The following is a 14350-nucleotide window of genomic DNA, read 5'->3' on the forward strand; positions in this document are numbered from 1 at the left end:
ACGGGCGTACACAGCTGCATGCCCTCCACGACTGAGACCTGATTTGTTTGGCCGTTCATCAGGGAGGCGATTGTTGAAGTCTTAACAGATACGTCCTTGTTTCTCTGCTACTAGTGATTTCCAGGCCGGAAGAGATGGCTCTCCCCAGCCTGGTTCAAGGGCCTTACTGGCACAGTCAAAGAGCACCCACTGTAGAAATGTGGAAAAGGAGACAAAGTAAGGTGGTAGCAAAGATCTAGCTCCGTTAGCTGATTGGGCTGAAAGACCCATTTCTCTGCTAAAATTTTACATAGAACAGTACAGAAGTACAGGTTCTTCAGCCCACAATCTTGTGCCAACCCTTTAAACTGCTCCAAGATCAATCTTACCCATGCCTGCCACATTGCCCTCCATTTCTCTTTCATCAATGTGCCTGTCTAAAGGTCTCTTAGATTTCCCTAATGTATCCTCCTCTACCACCATTCCAGACACAACACTATTCACAGTGTAAGAAAACTGCATCTTACAAGCCCCCTATAATTTCCTCCCAACACCTTAAAATTATGCCCCCTTGTATTAGCCATTTCTGCCCTGGGAAAATGTCTCCAACTGTCCACTCAATCTATGCTTCTTATCATATACACCTTGAAAAAGTCTCCTCTCTAAATTTAATGAAAATTTTTTGAGCTTTCATTGAAATCTGAAGCACAAGCATATAACCATACAACAATTACAGCACAGAAACAGGCCATCTCAGCCCTTCTAGTCCGTGCCAAATGCTTACTCTCACCAAGTCCCACCGACCTGCACTCAGCCCATAACCCTCCATTCCTTTCCTGTCCATATACCTATCCAATTTTTTTTTTTTAATGACAATATCGAACCTGCCTCTACCACTTCTACTGGAAGCTCATTCCACACAGCTACCACTCTCTGAGTAAAGAAGTTCCCCCTCGTGTTACCCCTAAACTTTTGCCCTGTAACTCTCAACTCATATCCTCTTGTTTGAATCTGCCCTACTCTCAATGGAAAAAGCCTATCCACATCAACTCTATCTATCCCCCTCATAATTTTAAATACCTCTATCAAGTCCCCCCTCAACCTTCTATGCTCCAAATAATTAAGACCTAACTTGTTCAACCTTTCTCTGTAACTTAGGTACTGAAACCCAGGTAACAAAGCAATGTCACATTGAGTCATAGAAAGATACACTGAAGTTCAAAGTAAATTTTATTATCAAAGTACATATATGTCATCATTTACAACCCTGAGATTCATTTTCCTGTGGGCACATCTATAGAACAGTAACTATAACAGGATCAATGAAAGATCAACCAGAGTGCAGAAGACAACAAACTGTGCAAACTTAAATATAAATAAATAGGAATAAATAACGAAAACATTAGATAATAAGATAAAGAGTTCTTAAAGTGAGATCATTGGTTGTGGGAACATCCCCTTCTATTCAAAAGCCTGATGGTTGAAGCGTAGTAACTGTTTTTGAACTTGGTGGTGCGAGTCTTTTACCTTCTACCTGACGGCAGCAGCGAGAAGAGAGCATATGACCTGGGTGGTGGGGATCCCAGATGACAGATGCTGCTTTCCTACCACAGAGTTTCATTATAGAGCAAACCACACAAAACGCTGGAGGAGCTCAGCAGGGCAGGCAGCATCTATGGAGAGGAATAAACAGTCAAAGTTTCGGGCTGACTCCTGATGAAAGGTTTCATCCAGAAACATCGAATGTTTATTCTTCTCCAGAGATGCTGCCTGCCCTGCTGAATTCCTCCGGCATTTTGTGTGTATGTTACTCTGGATTTCCAGCACCTGCAGAATCTCTTGTTTATGATACATTATGGAAATAGGAGCAGATGGAGCTCGTCAGCCTGGGAAGGCAGTCAATCTAAGAGAGGGAATACGCTGATTTCAAACCTCTGCTGCCTTGCGCCCATACCCACTCATGGGAAAGGCTTCGGGAGTAAACCCTGAGGACAAATCCGGAGCTGGAGTCCTTAAGGCAGTCCGACGTTGTCTTCAACCTCGTTCTGGCAACTCGCGCGACGACACCGGTGCCAAGCTGTATCGGCCCTTGCCCTTCCCTTGGACAACATCGGTGTCATGGAGAGGGGAGACTTGCTGCATGGGCAACAGCCAGTCTTCCATACAACCTTACCCAGGCCTGCACCCTGGAGAAGACTTTCCAGGCTCAGATCCATGGTCTCACAAGGCTAACGGATGCTATACATGGAAATAGGCCAGCAGGTCTACATCTACGACTCTACTAATCTAATACTGCATTTATCCCAGTTTTTTTTTTCTCTGATCAACCCCCCCCCCCCCCCAACAACTTCTACCACTTACTGACGCCCTCCTATCTTTTCTGTCATTTGACTTGAAGCAGAACATTTGATTTCAAAATGGGGTATGGGCTCTCTCACAAGATGTCATTTCGCTGGCTTTCACCTGGACTGACATCATCCACTATCAGGCACTGAAACAGAACCTCCCTCAACATCCCCATCCGAGCCTTGACTTCAAGATTGATTTATCGGGGTACATCGAAGCATAGAGTGAAACGTGTTGCTTGCGTTAACAACCAACCCATGCAAGTGTTGTCACACATCCCAGCACCAACACAGAACACAACACGCAACAAAACAAGCCCCATTCCACCCCCCCCACCCCCACCACCCAACCACCCACCAATGCACATGCACAATCCTCTAACCCCAGGGCAGACCATTTGGCCTCCTGTCTCCAGTGGACTTGGACTTGCAGTTATTGGGGCTTCAACCTCCCTAGCGAATCCTCAGTGATTCGCTGAGCTGGGACTCCAGCCATCGGGCCTCGACTTCCGGTCCTCTGATCGACCTTTGGGCTTTGAGTCAGGACTCACCATTGATGATGAATGAGGAGCCCAGGTGATGACCTGATCTCCAGTCCTCAGATGCCTGGAGCCTTCTTTACATAGACGTACACAAGGCATGGACACAGGAGCCCCTTCCATGGCAGTTGATCTCCACTTTCTTGTTGGGGGTATTGGTGACGAAGAAGACAAAACATCCATCAAGTGGGGTCTCAATTTTGTATCATCATGAGGTAACAGAGCTGAAGGTTCTCCGGGTCTCATCACTGGATCCAAAACTTGTCAGCTCTGGAAGTACGGTTGCACCTGTACGACAATACCAGACTAGCAACCCAAGTGCCAGGCCAGTGATCCAAGCATGACTTCAAATCCTGTCATAGAATCTGGTAAATTTGAATTCAAGTTAAATGAACCTGAAATTTAAAAGAAAAAGCACATCTTAAGAACAATAGCCATGAAACTATGGGGTTGGTGAAAACACACATCTGGAACACAAAATATCATTCTGAGAAGAGAATCCATTCTCATTACTTGCCCTTGGTGGGCCTGATGATCCAGACAGACCAATTCCTAACTGATAGACAAAGGGTTGAGAAAGAAGGAATCTGATAGGAGAGGATGGTGGGAGAAAGGGAAGGAGGAGGAGAGGCAGAGGGAGGTGATAGGGATGTGAGGAGAAGGAAAGGAGTAAGAGGGGAGCCAGAACGGTGAGTTGAAAAAAAGAGAAATCAATGTTCATGCCATCGGGTAGAAGGCTGCCCAGGCGGAATATGAGATGCTGCTCCTCCAAGCCAGGAGTGGCATGTGTAGTGGTTAGCATAACACAATTACAGTGCCAATAACATTGGTTCAATTCCCACCGTTGTTTGTAAAGAGTTTGCTTGTTCTCCCTGTAGCCACATGGATTTCCTCTGGGTGATCCAGTTTCCTCCCACGTTCCAATGGCAGACAAGTTAGAAGATTCATTGGTCTCATGGGTGTCATTGGGCAGGGCAGCCTCATTGGGCCAGAAGGGCCTTCTATCTCTAAATAACTTAGAGTTCTATAACTAAGAGTTAAGTAACTAAATGGACTATCATTTCAGAATAGTGACAGGAAGTAGAAGAAAGGATGGCCACCTGTTGTGGTGGACAGTAGGCCTCAGTTAGTCTTGACAGACCATGGATTTGCACCTTGGAAAGTTTCCGGGACGCAAGCCTGGGCAAGGTTTTTTTTAAATGGAAGATCAGCAGTTGCCCAAGCTGCAAGTCTCCCTTCTCCATGCTACTAATGTTGTCCAAGTTAATAGCATTAGGACCCATACAGCTTGGCACGGTGTCGTCGCAGAGCAATGTGTGGTTAGTGCCTTGCTCAAGGACTCACACGCAGCCTCAGCCAAGACTCGAACTAGTGATCTTCAGCTAACTAGACAAACGCCTTAACCACTTCTCCACGCGCCAACACTGTTGGACAGTGCAACGGTACTCAATGAAGTGGTCCCTCCAATCTACACTGGGTCTCTCCGACTTAGAGGAGAGATGCAGTATCACAGGCACAGAGCATCAGATAAGCAGGAAGTCTCTGGCTTCAAGCTAGGGGCACTGGCATTGACCCCGTCCACACCCCTTTCGTCTGTGTCTGATGCCCAGGAGCAACTGGTGCTTTGATACTGCAAGGGGAGAAGGGATGGACAGAAGCCACCTCTCAGCACATTGAGTTCATGATATATCAGTGTTTGGTATCCAGTGCGAAGGTTTGTGGTCGAAGGAATATCATTGGGAATGTTTGTTGTTGGTTTTAACAAATCAGATTTGGAGGCTGAATGTGAAAAGTTCAAAAATCAATAGAACTATTCTTTCTTAAACAGATATTTATTAAGGACCCTTTTTCAGCCAATCTTCCAGGACAATGATTGGAATTAATCTCTTGCTTGCACCAGTGATAACACAGAACCCAACTTAATGCCAAATGTACATTGACTACCTAATTAGCATATTTTACAATACTCTATTGAAAAAAATCCTTCCATAATGACCATGAATTATTCATATTGTGGGATAATTAGCATATTATGCAGCTACAATTCCACTCATTCAACCTTTGACCCAGTCAGCTGATTTTTTTTCAAGGCCGTGTTCTTGAATTGGTGCAACAACAACTTGCATTTGTAAAGCATATTTCCCTCCCCACCATTGAGCATATCTACATGAAACGCTGTTGTAGGAAAGCAGCATCCATCATCAAAGATCCTCACTACCCAGGCCATGCTCTTTTCTCACTGCTGCATCAGGTAGAAGGTACGAGTACCTCAGGACTCGCACCACCAGGTTCAAGAACAGTTACTGCCCCTCAACCATCAGGCTCTTGAACAAAAGGGGGTAACTACATTCATTCTACATTCTGGTGTTCCCACAACGAATGGTTTCATTGTAAGGACTCTTTATCTTGTTATTTATTGCTGTTTATTTATATTTGCATTTGCACAGTTTGTTGTTCATTGATCCTGTTTACAATTGCTCTTCTATAGATTTGCTAAGTAAAAGAATCTCGGGGTTGTATGTGGTGACATTTATGCACTCTGATAATAAATGTTACTTCGAACTTTATGAAGGCATTTTGAGGAGCTTTCCCCGGAGTGAAAGGCAGCCAGAAAGTGACAACAAGGCAGAGTGTGACGAGAAGTTTGGCCAGGGTAGGAGATGCTGAGCAGAGAGATCTTGGGATCCTCGTTCATAGCGCCTTGAAAGTGGCTACACAGGTTGATATTGGTTAAGGAGACTTATGGAATGCCTGCTTATATTAACTGAGTCACTGAGGTCAAGAGGTAATGTTGCAAATTTATAAAACTCTAGTTGGGTCACATCAGGAGTTCTGATTGTCCCACTATAGTAAGGATGTTGAAGCTTGGGAGAGGGTCCATACGAGGTTTACCAGGATGCTGCCTGGTTTAGAAGGCTTGTGCTATCATGAGAAGCTGGATAAACCTGGGTTGTTTTCTCTGGAGCGGCAGAGGCTGAGGGAAGATCAGATAGGGTTACTAGAATAATAATAATAATAATAATAATAATAATGCTAACAAATTTCACATCACATACCAGTGATAATAAACCTGATTCTGATAGAGGTTTATAAGATTATGAGAGGCATAGATAGAGTGGACAAAGAGCATTTGTTTCCCAGGGTTGAAATGGCTAATACCCGAGGACAGGCATTGAAGATGAGAGGGAGTAGGTTCAAAGGGGATGTGAGGGGTAAGGTTTTTACTCAGAGAGGGTGGTAGATGCCTGGAATGCACTGCCTGGTATGGTGGTAGGGGTAAATGCATTAGAGGCTTTTAAGAGATATTTGGATAGGCACATGGATATGAGGAACATGGAGGGATATGGACATTGTGTCGGTAAGAGGGATTAACGTTTGGTTGTTCCTAGCTGGTTCGACACAGCATTGTGAGCCGAAGAGCCTGTTACTGTGCTGTACTGTTCAATGTTCTATGTTATGAAGGGATTGAGATGAGAGAGGCAGTAATACAGATGCCCTGAAGTCTGTGAGGAATAGAGCATGATTGGTCAATACTTGCTAGATATATTCTCTGAGGTGAGTCCATGGACAAGGAAGAAAATAAAGATTGGCTTTATTTCTCACACGTACATCGAAATGTACAGTGAAATGCTTGCATTGCATCTAATCAGATCAGCGAGGGTGGTACCGCACACGTGTTGCCACGCTACCAGCATGCTCACAACTCACTAACTCTACTCCATATGTCTTTGGAATGTGGAATGAAACAGGATCACTCAGAGGAAACCCAAGCAGCCACAGGGAGAACGTAAAAACTCCTTACAGGCAGATGACTAGACCACATAGATCAGGAAGGTAGGTCCCCTGCCTTGTTTTCACCATCAATGGCTGCTCTCCTCCATAGCAACAGACATACACTCTATGGGCACCTTGGTAGGTACCGTTTTTAGCTAATCCTGAAGAAGGGTCTCTGCCTGAAACATTGACTATTTACTCTTTTCCATAGATGCTTCCTGGCCTGTTGAGTTCCTTCAGCATTTTGTGAGTGCGGCCTAATAAAGTGGCCACTGAGTGTATGTTCATGGTCTTCTGCTGGTGTAGCCCATCCACTTCACCGTTTGATGTGTTGTGTATTCAGAGGTGCCCTTCTGCACACCCCTGTTGTAACATTTGTTGACCTGAGTTACTGTCACCTTCCTGTCAGCTTGAATCAGTCTGGCCATTTTCCTCTCCCATTAACAAGACACTTTTGCCCACAGAACTGCTGTCCACTGGATTATTTTAATGGTTTTTGCACCACTCTCTATAAACTCTAGAGATGTGCTGTGCGTGAAAATTCCAAGAGATCAGCAGTTTCTACAGTACTCAAACCACCCCATCTAGCGCCAACAATCATTCCACGGTCAGGGTCACATTTCTTCCCCATTCTGATGTTTGGTCTGAACGACAACTGAACCTCTTGACCACGTCTGCATGCTTTTATGCATTGAGTTGCTGCCACATGATTGGCTGATTTGATATTTGCATTAACGAGCGGGTGTACAGGATTGACGCCACACCACACACATAAAGTGTCCACTGGGTGTACAATATATCCACCTGAAGTTCACAATCTAGTACTCAGTCATAGACAGTCCACCTTTCCCAACTGAGGGGGCATCAGCTACAACCATTCTTTTCTCACTCCTGATCAACGGAGCATGCTATCACAGGACAATGAATGGTTGCTGTTGAGTAGTCCTGATAAAGTCATTACATGAATGCAACAGTCCAGCAATTGACTGGAAATAGTCACATAATTTGATTAAGATTTTAAGCATCCAGTGATCATTTAACCAACAATTTTTTTTTTAAAATGTTACTTGAAAAAAAATAGGATTAGCAGTTATGTTTGAAGTGGAAACATGGAAAATGTTATCATGTGACCTTTCAGAATCTAATTTATTTCCACGGATATTGAGTCATCCTGAGATCATGAGGCTTTTTTGGGGAATATCCAATTAAAGAGCGTGGAAAGACCTGGAGGCAAGGGGCTAACAGTGAATTGGACAATGAAAGGGCCCTTTGTTGTCAGCAGATCAGGAAGGCAGGATGAAAGCAGTCAAAGTTGCATGAGCTCGTCATTTATTTTGTTTTACTTCGGGTCATCCGTGACGCACCGCGTGAGAGACGGCTCATCCTGATCTTTAATGGCTTGTGTTGTCGGCCTCCTGTGGCATGCTGGCCCTGGTCCGTGTTTACCACTCTTGTTCCAAGACTTGTTTCTGTCACAACATCAGTGCTTCTTCCTGCTTGTTGATTACAAGGCAGACTGGCACACTTCGGAGACGTAGAAAAACGCCGAATGTAGAAGGAGACGATTTGACCCGCCATATCTCTGCCGGTCAAAAAATGGCTACAAGCTCCCAGCACAAGGTCTGTTACCCGTGTCGTACCTCTTCAAATATAACACAAAATTGGACACCAAATTTTTTCAAGAGTGTTCCTTCCTCAGAATATTTTATAGCTATGATAGACCGCTTGAAGTTGAACACAAATATAATTTCAGATTAGTTGTATCACGTAGGAATTTGGAGAAACAAGAAATTAACTTCTATTGAATATAGTGCATCTAATTGTGCAACAGTGCTGGAGCTTTGCAATAGTCCAACTAAGCTAAAAATGTTCTGTTGATGATTTCCACTTGTTCTTAGTGTCTTAAGTGTCCAACAATAATCAGCCAGCATTAATGGATTCCAGTTCTCCTGATACCATTTCTCCATGACCACAATATCCTGGTGAAACCTTTCACCGTGCTCGTCACTGACAGCGGCAAGATTTGTAGGGAAGAAGGCTAAATGGGAATGCATCAAATGTGAGGAGACCAGGCTTTGTTTTGGTCGCCAGTTTTACACCCAAAGTGGAGCTCATAGGCTTTCTTAATAAGAGGAGTCATGCTGTGTCTGAGATTTAATCCTTTTCTTACCACAACTGTAACAGAAAATATCTTGGATGTTTCAACATTGGCAAGACATTTTGCTATCACAAATACATCTGAAAACATAATTACTTTATTTTAATGAGTACACACAATGTGTTCTGACGTACAGCCTGCACATCAACATGATCACAAACCAATATACATGCAAACACAATGTATAGAACGGTGTGTGTGTGTGATGCTTTTATAGCCTGTCCTGCCATGTAGCGTCTGCCCTGCCTTAGAATGCCCAGGTATGCCTGGACAAGATAGAAAACTTTTCAGCTTACATTGTGGGCAACATTTTAATTGACTTGAAACATGAATTGAAATAACAAATACAGGCGATTACAAAAGAATGGTGCATGATAGGGAAATTTCACAGTGATTTTCATTATCAGTAGCCCAGAATCCATAAGATACACCCAACAGTATTCAGGAAACATGCAAAAAATGCTGGAGGAACTCAGCAGGCCAGGCACCATCTATGGAAAAGAGTAAACAGTCAACGTTTTGGGCCAAGATCCTTCATCAGGACTGGAGAAAAGAGATGAGAAGGCAGAGTAAGAAAGTGGGGGGGGAATGAAGTACAAGGCGATAGATGAAACCGGGAGAGGAGGAGGGCAGGCAAGATGAAGAGCTGGGAAGTTGATTGGTGAAAGAAGTAAAGAGCTGGGAAGGGGGAATCTGATAGGAGAGGGTAGAAGACCATGGAAGAAAGAGAAGGGGAAAGAGCACCAGAGGTATGGTGATGGGCAGTTAAGAGAAGAGGTGAGATAGGGAAACAGGAATGGGGAATGGTGCGGGGGGTGGGGGGGTGTTCAATTACCGTAAGTTCAAGAAAGCTTGAGATGCAAGCAAAATCTTTGAAGTCCAGTGTAATGGGTTTAGGTCCTGCTTGAGTGTAATCACTCCACCAGTGGCAAATGAGACTGGGAACAACACTCTAGAATTTAGGTCTGTTATTCCTCCAAACCCCTTAACTATTTGTAAGATAGTCCTTAAAACCTCAATTATTGGACATTTTGCATGCTACCATTTTGGATTTGATTTGATAACACTCCAATGTTAAAAATGGAGGTTGCTGAGGTAATTTGGCATACTAACGGTGATATGCATACTGCTGTCTGGGACTGAGGCCATCTTTCCTTCAACCTAAAGGTGCAGATGGACGATAAGGGTCGAGGGAGATTGGGAAGAAACAGTGGTCCTTCTGTGTAATGTAGCCCATCGGTTCCCAAAGCTCTGGTCTCTGGAACCAGAGCCAGTTCCTTATGTGTCGGAGTTTGATCCTTTACTAACGCCTGTCCACCAAATTCCAATTTCTTTTCCCAAATGAGTGATCTAAGATATATTGCCAGGTTTGCGGAAAGGAGAGATCCGAAAGGAAACGCTGCAGGGCGGGGAAGGAAAAGCACTATGGAATGGGTCTAACTGCTGGCACATGTGCAATGGGCAGAATAGCCTCCCTCTGCATTTTATGACTTTCTGATTGTATGGTCTGGCTTGCTTTCTTTTCTCCCTCCATTGATCCTCTGCTCTCTCTCTCTTTCTCTCTACTCTTCTGTTAGCTCTGCAGTGGGGAATGAGGCAGAGAGACCTATCACAACGTTAGGAGTTCCCGAAGCTATTCACAGCTAATGAGGCCCTTTCGAACTGGACTCACTGATGTGATGTTGGCAACATGGTGCCCAGCTTTTGCACAGCAAGCTCCCATAAACAACCATGTGATATAGTAATGTTGAGAGAGAGATAATACTGTTTGGCTCCTTAAGATAGTTCTAGCTGGGGGTGGCAGTGGAGGTAACCTCCCACTATCCATTAAATGTTCCCGATGGTGTGCTCCTCAAGTAGCCTCTGACAACCTAGCCCACCTCCTGGCCTTCATGTGTGGCTTAGCCACCAAGCCCAACAGAACCTCTTTACTGACAGGGGAAAGGGCAAAGGTGGGTTACTGGCATCTTAAAACCAGTTGCTCTGGGCTGATGGGGTTTGTCAGCCGTGATTGGCAGCTCATCTAGGAGAAGGAAAACTTTGATCTCAAGCCTCCGCTGCCTTGTGGCTACACCCACTCATGAGGAAGGCTTCGGGGACAAACCTGGAGGGAAAAATCCAGAGCTGGAGTGCCGAAGGCAGTCCGACATTGAGTTCAACGCTGACTGGCAACTCCTGCGACGCTGCTGGTACCAAACTGTATCGGTCCCCACCGTTCCTTTGAATTCATCGGCTGTGTGGAGAGCGGGGGACTGCTGCACGTGCAACAGCTTGCTCTCCGTAAACTGCCCAGTTTGCGTACTGACTGGACGTAGACAGCTAAGATGCAACATCCATGGTCAACCCCTACCAACTTGGGGGTAGGGAGGGGCTGCACAATACTGTCCTCAGGCCACGGAGGAGAACTTCACAGGCTGTATCGTACTCGCTCTGACAGTGCAAAGCTCCATCGGTACCGTGCTCTAACAGTGCAGCCCTGCCTCTGAACAAATACAGCAATGCGTTAATGCTCCCTCTCCAACAGTTCAGCACTCCAACTACCTTGGTGGGACTGTTACCCGCCAAGCTACCACCACGGTTGAAGACGACATTATACATGCTGGCGAGGTGCTATTTTCTCCTCCCCTGATGCCACGCCTGGTGCTGTGGGTACAGGAGGCAAAGATTGCCCTTGTTGCTTTGGCTACAAATGTAACTCTCACACGTCAGGATAGTCCAAGCTCATCTGCAGAGACAGAACATTAAGTCCAAGAGAATTATATAATCAAACGAGATGGTTATATAACTTGTTCAAATTTGTTGTAACGTGCCGACTGAAGATAAATGGACTTGCACATTGTGGCAGCGTTGAAGAATGTGCAAGTGTACAGAAAATCCGATATTAAATATCGTATCTCTTAGGCGACGTGTGCTGGGATTTAATTACATTCATATACTTCTTGGCAATCTTGTAATTGAGCCTGATCCAATGGACAGGCTGTCCCAACCGAAACTCCTCCCGGAGTTCAATAGTTCTTGGCATGGAAAATGAGTGAGCCAAAACAGCCGTGTAATTTGACCACCGTAGACCGTGCCAGACATTGATGAAATGCAGTTGGTCCTGAGTCCCGTGTTGTTGGGCCCACAAGGTGGTCGGGACTAGGGCTGGGAGGGTTTGCGGAACTCTGATAAGGAAGTTCAACAGCTAGTGTGGAGGGCAGTGGGTGGTTGGTCAGGGAGGTGTAGTAGGTGTTTGTGGGTTTGAGGTGAGGGATGAATGAGGAGGCCAGTGAGATTGGTGCCTGCGGGGTTTGGGGAGGGGGTGTTGTGGTTCAGTACCATGGGGAGATGGGCTAGAAAGCAAATACTGAGGCCTACTTCAGTGACTTGTCCTTGTAGCTCAGGGCCAACAAAACCCAATTATCTCACGGGAGCTGAACAGCAAACATTCCTCACAACATGGACTAATTTTCCTGACAATAATCCAAGGGGTTGTGTTGCAACTTTATAAAACTCTGGTGAGGCCACATCTGGAGTATTGGGTACAGTTCTGGTCTCCCCACTATAGGAAGGACGTTGAGGCTTTGGAGAGGGTGCAGAAGAGGTTTACCAGGATGCTGCCTGGTTTAGAGGGCATGAGAGGGTGGGCAAACTTGGGTTGTTTTCTCTGGAGAGGCAGAAGCCGAGGGGAGATCTGATAGAGATTTATAAGATGATGAAAGACAGAGTAGTCAGTGAGTATCTTTTTCCCCAGGTTGAAATGTCTAATACCAGAGGGCATCACTGAAGGTGAGAGGGGGTATGAGAGGGGTAAGACTTTTACTCAGAGAGTAGTGGATGCTTGGAATGTGCTGCCTGGTGTGGTGGTAGAGGCAAATACATTCGAGGCTTTGAAGGAACATTTAGATATGAGGGAGATGGAGGGATATGGAGATTGTGTAAGGAGGAGGGATTAGTTTTGTTTTTTTTTATTTACTTTTTAGCCGTTTCTGCACAACATCATAGGGAGGAAGGATGAAGTAAGAAGCTGGGAGGTGATAAGTGGAAGGGGTAAGGGACTGAAGAAGAAGGAGTCTAAGAGGAGAGGACAGCGCACTATGGAAGAAAGGGAAAAGGAGGGGCTCCAGAAGGAGGAGAGAGAGGGCCAGAATGTGGAATAGAAGAAGAGAGAAGTGGGATGGGAGAGAAATATCCTGAAATTAGAGAAATCTATATTCATCCCATCAGGTTGGGGGAAAACCATGGTGGAATTTGAGATGTTGCTCCTCCAGTCTGAGTGCGGCCTCATCGTGTAGGTAGAGGGGGCCATGGAAAGACATTTTGGAATGGGAAGTCAAATTAAATCGGGTGTCCACCAGGAGATTCTGCCTTTTGTGGTGGATGGAACAAAGGTGCTCGCTGAAGCGGTACCCCAATGTGCGTTGGGTCTCAGCAACGTGGGAGAAGTTGCACTGGAAGGAAACCCAAAGGAAAGTAGCCAGTTGAATAATGTTAAGCAACTTTGTAACAGCCGTTTACAAGAAAGCCCAATTACAATTGCAAGTTCAAATGCACCATTAAGCTTAATTTCTAAGCTCTGCTCTCAACCTTCTGCCATGTGGAAAGAACGGTGAATCGAGGGTTCTCCTCCTGATAGGAAAAATATAACGGAACCCAAAACATGCTTTGGTAAAGTAAACACCAGCATCCTATGAGCTGGGGCAGTGGGTTGGTATTCACAGTACTCTCAATATTTATTGCTTACTTATTTATTATTATTATTTCATTTTTTTCTTTTTGTTTTTTGTCATCTTTTGCACACCAGTTGTCCTCCCTGTTGGTGTGGTTTTTCATTGATTTTATTATTGTTATTGGATTTGAGTATGTCTGCAAGAAAATAAATCTTGGGGTTGTATATGGTGACATATATGCACTTTGAACTTCGACCTTTGAAATCTGCTAACAATGTTTTAACAGAGGAGCAGCTTGTATAATCAACATGGTAAATCTTGTCCATGGGGTAGTAGGAAGAGATCGACAGACGGCGGCCATTTTATTATATATACGAACAAAGTGATCACTGAGTGTATGCTTCTGGTCTTCCACTGCTGTAGTCCATCCACTTTAAGGTTCAGAGATGCTCTTCTGCACACCACTGTTGTAACATGTGCTCATTTGGCCTTCCTGTCAACTTGGACCAGTCTGGGCCATTCTCTTCTGACCTCTCTCATGTTAGTGAGACATTTTTGCCCATCGAATTGCCACTCACTGGGTGTTATTTTTCACACAATTCTTTTCAAACTCTTGATTGTTGTGCATGAAAATCCCCAGGAGAATAGCAGTTTCTGAGATACACAAACCACCCCGTCTGAGACCCACATTTACTGCATGGTCAAAATCACTTGGATCAAATTTCTTCTCCATTCTAACAACACACACAAAATGCTGGAGGAGCTCAGCAGGTCAGGCAGCGTCTATGGAAATGAATAAACAATCAACGTTTCAGGCCAAGACCCTTCTTCAGGACTGAAAAGGAAGGAGGAAGACACCAGAATTAAAAGGTGGGTGAAGGGGACGGAGGATAGCTAGAAGGTGAG

The sequence above is a fragment of the Hemitrygon akajei genome, chromosome 31 (assembly GCF_048418815.1).
Source record: "Hemitrygon akajei chromosome 31, sHemAka1.3, whole genome shotgun sequence".
Taxonomy (NCBI): Eukaryota; Metazoa; Chordata; class Chondrichthyes; order Myliobatiformes; family Dasyatidae; genus Hemitrygon; species Hemitrygon akajei.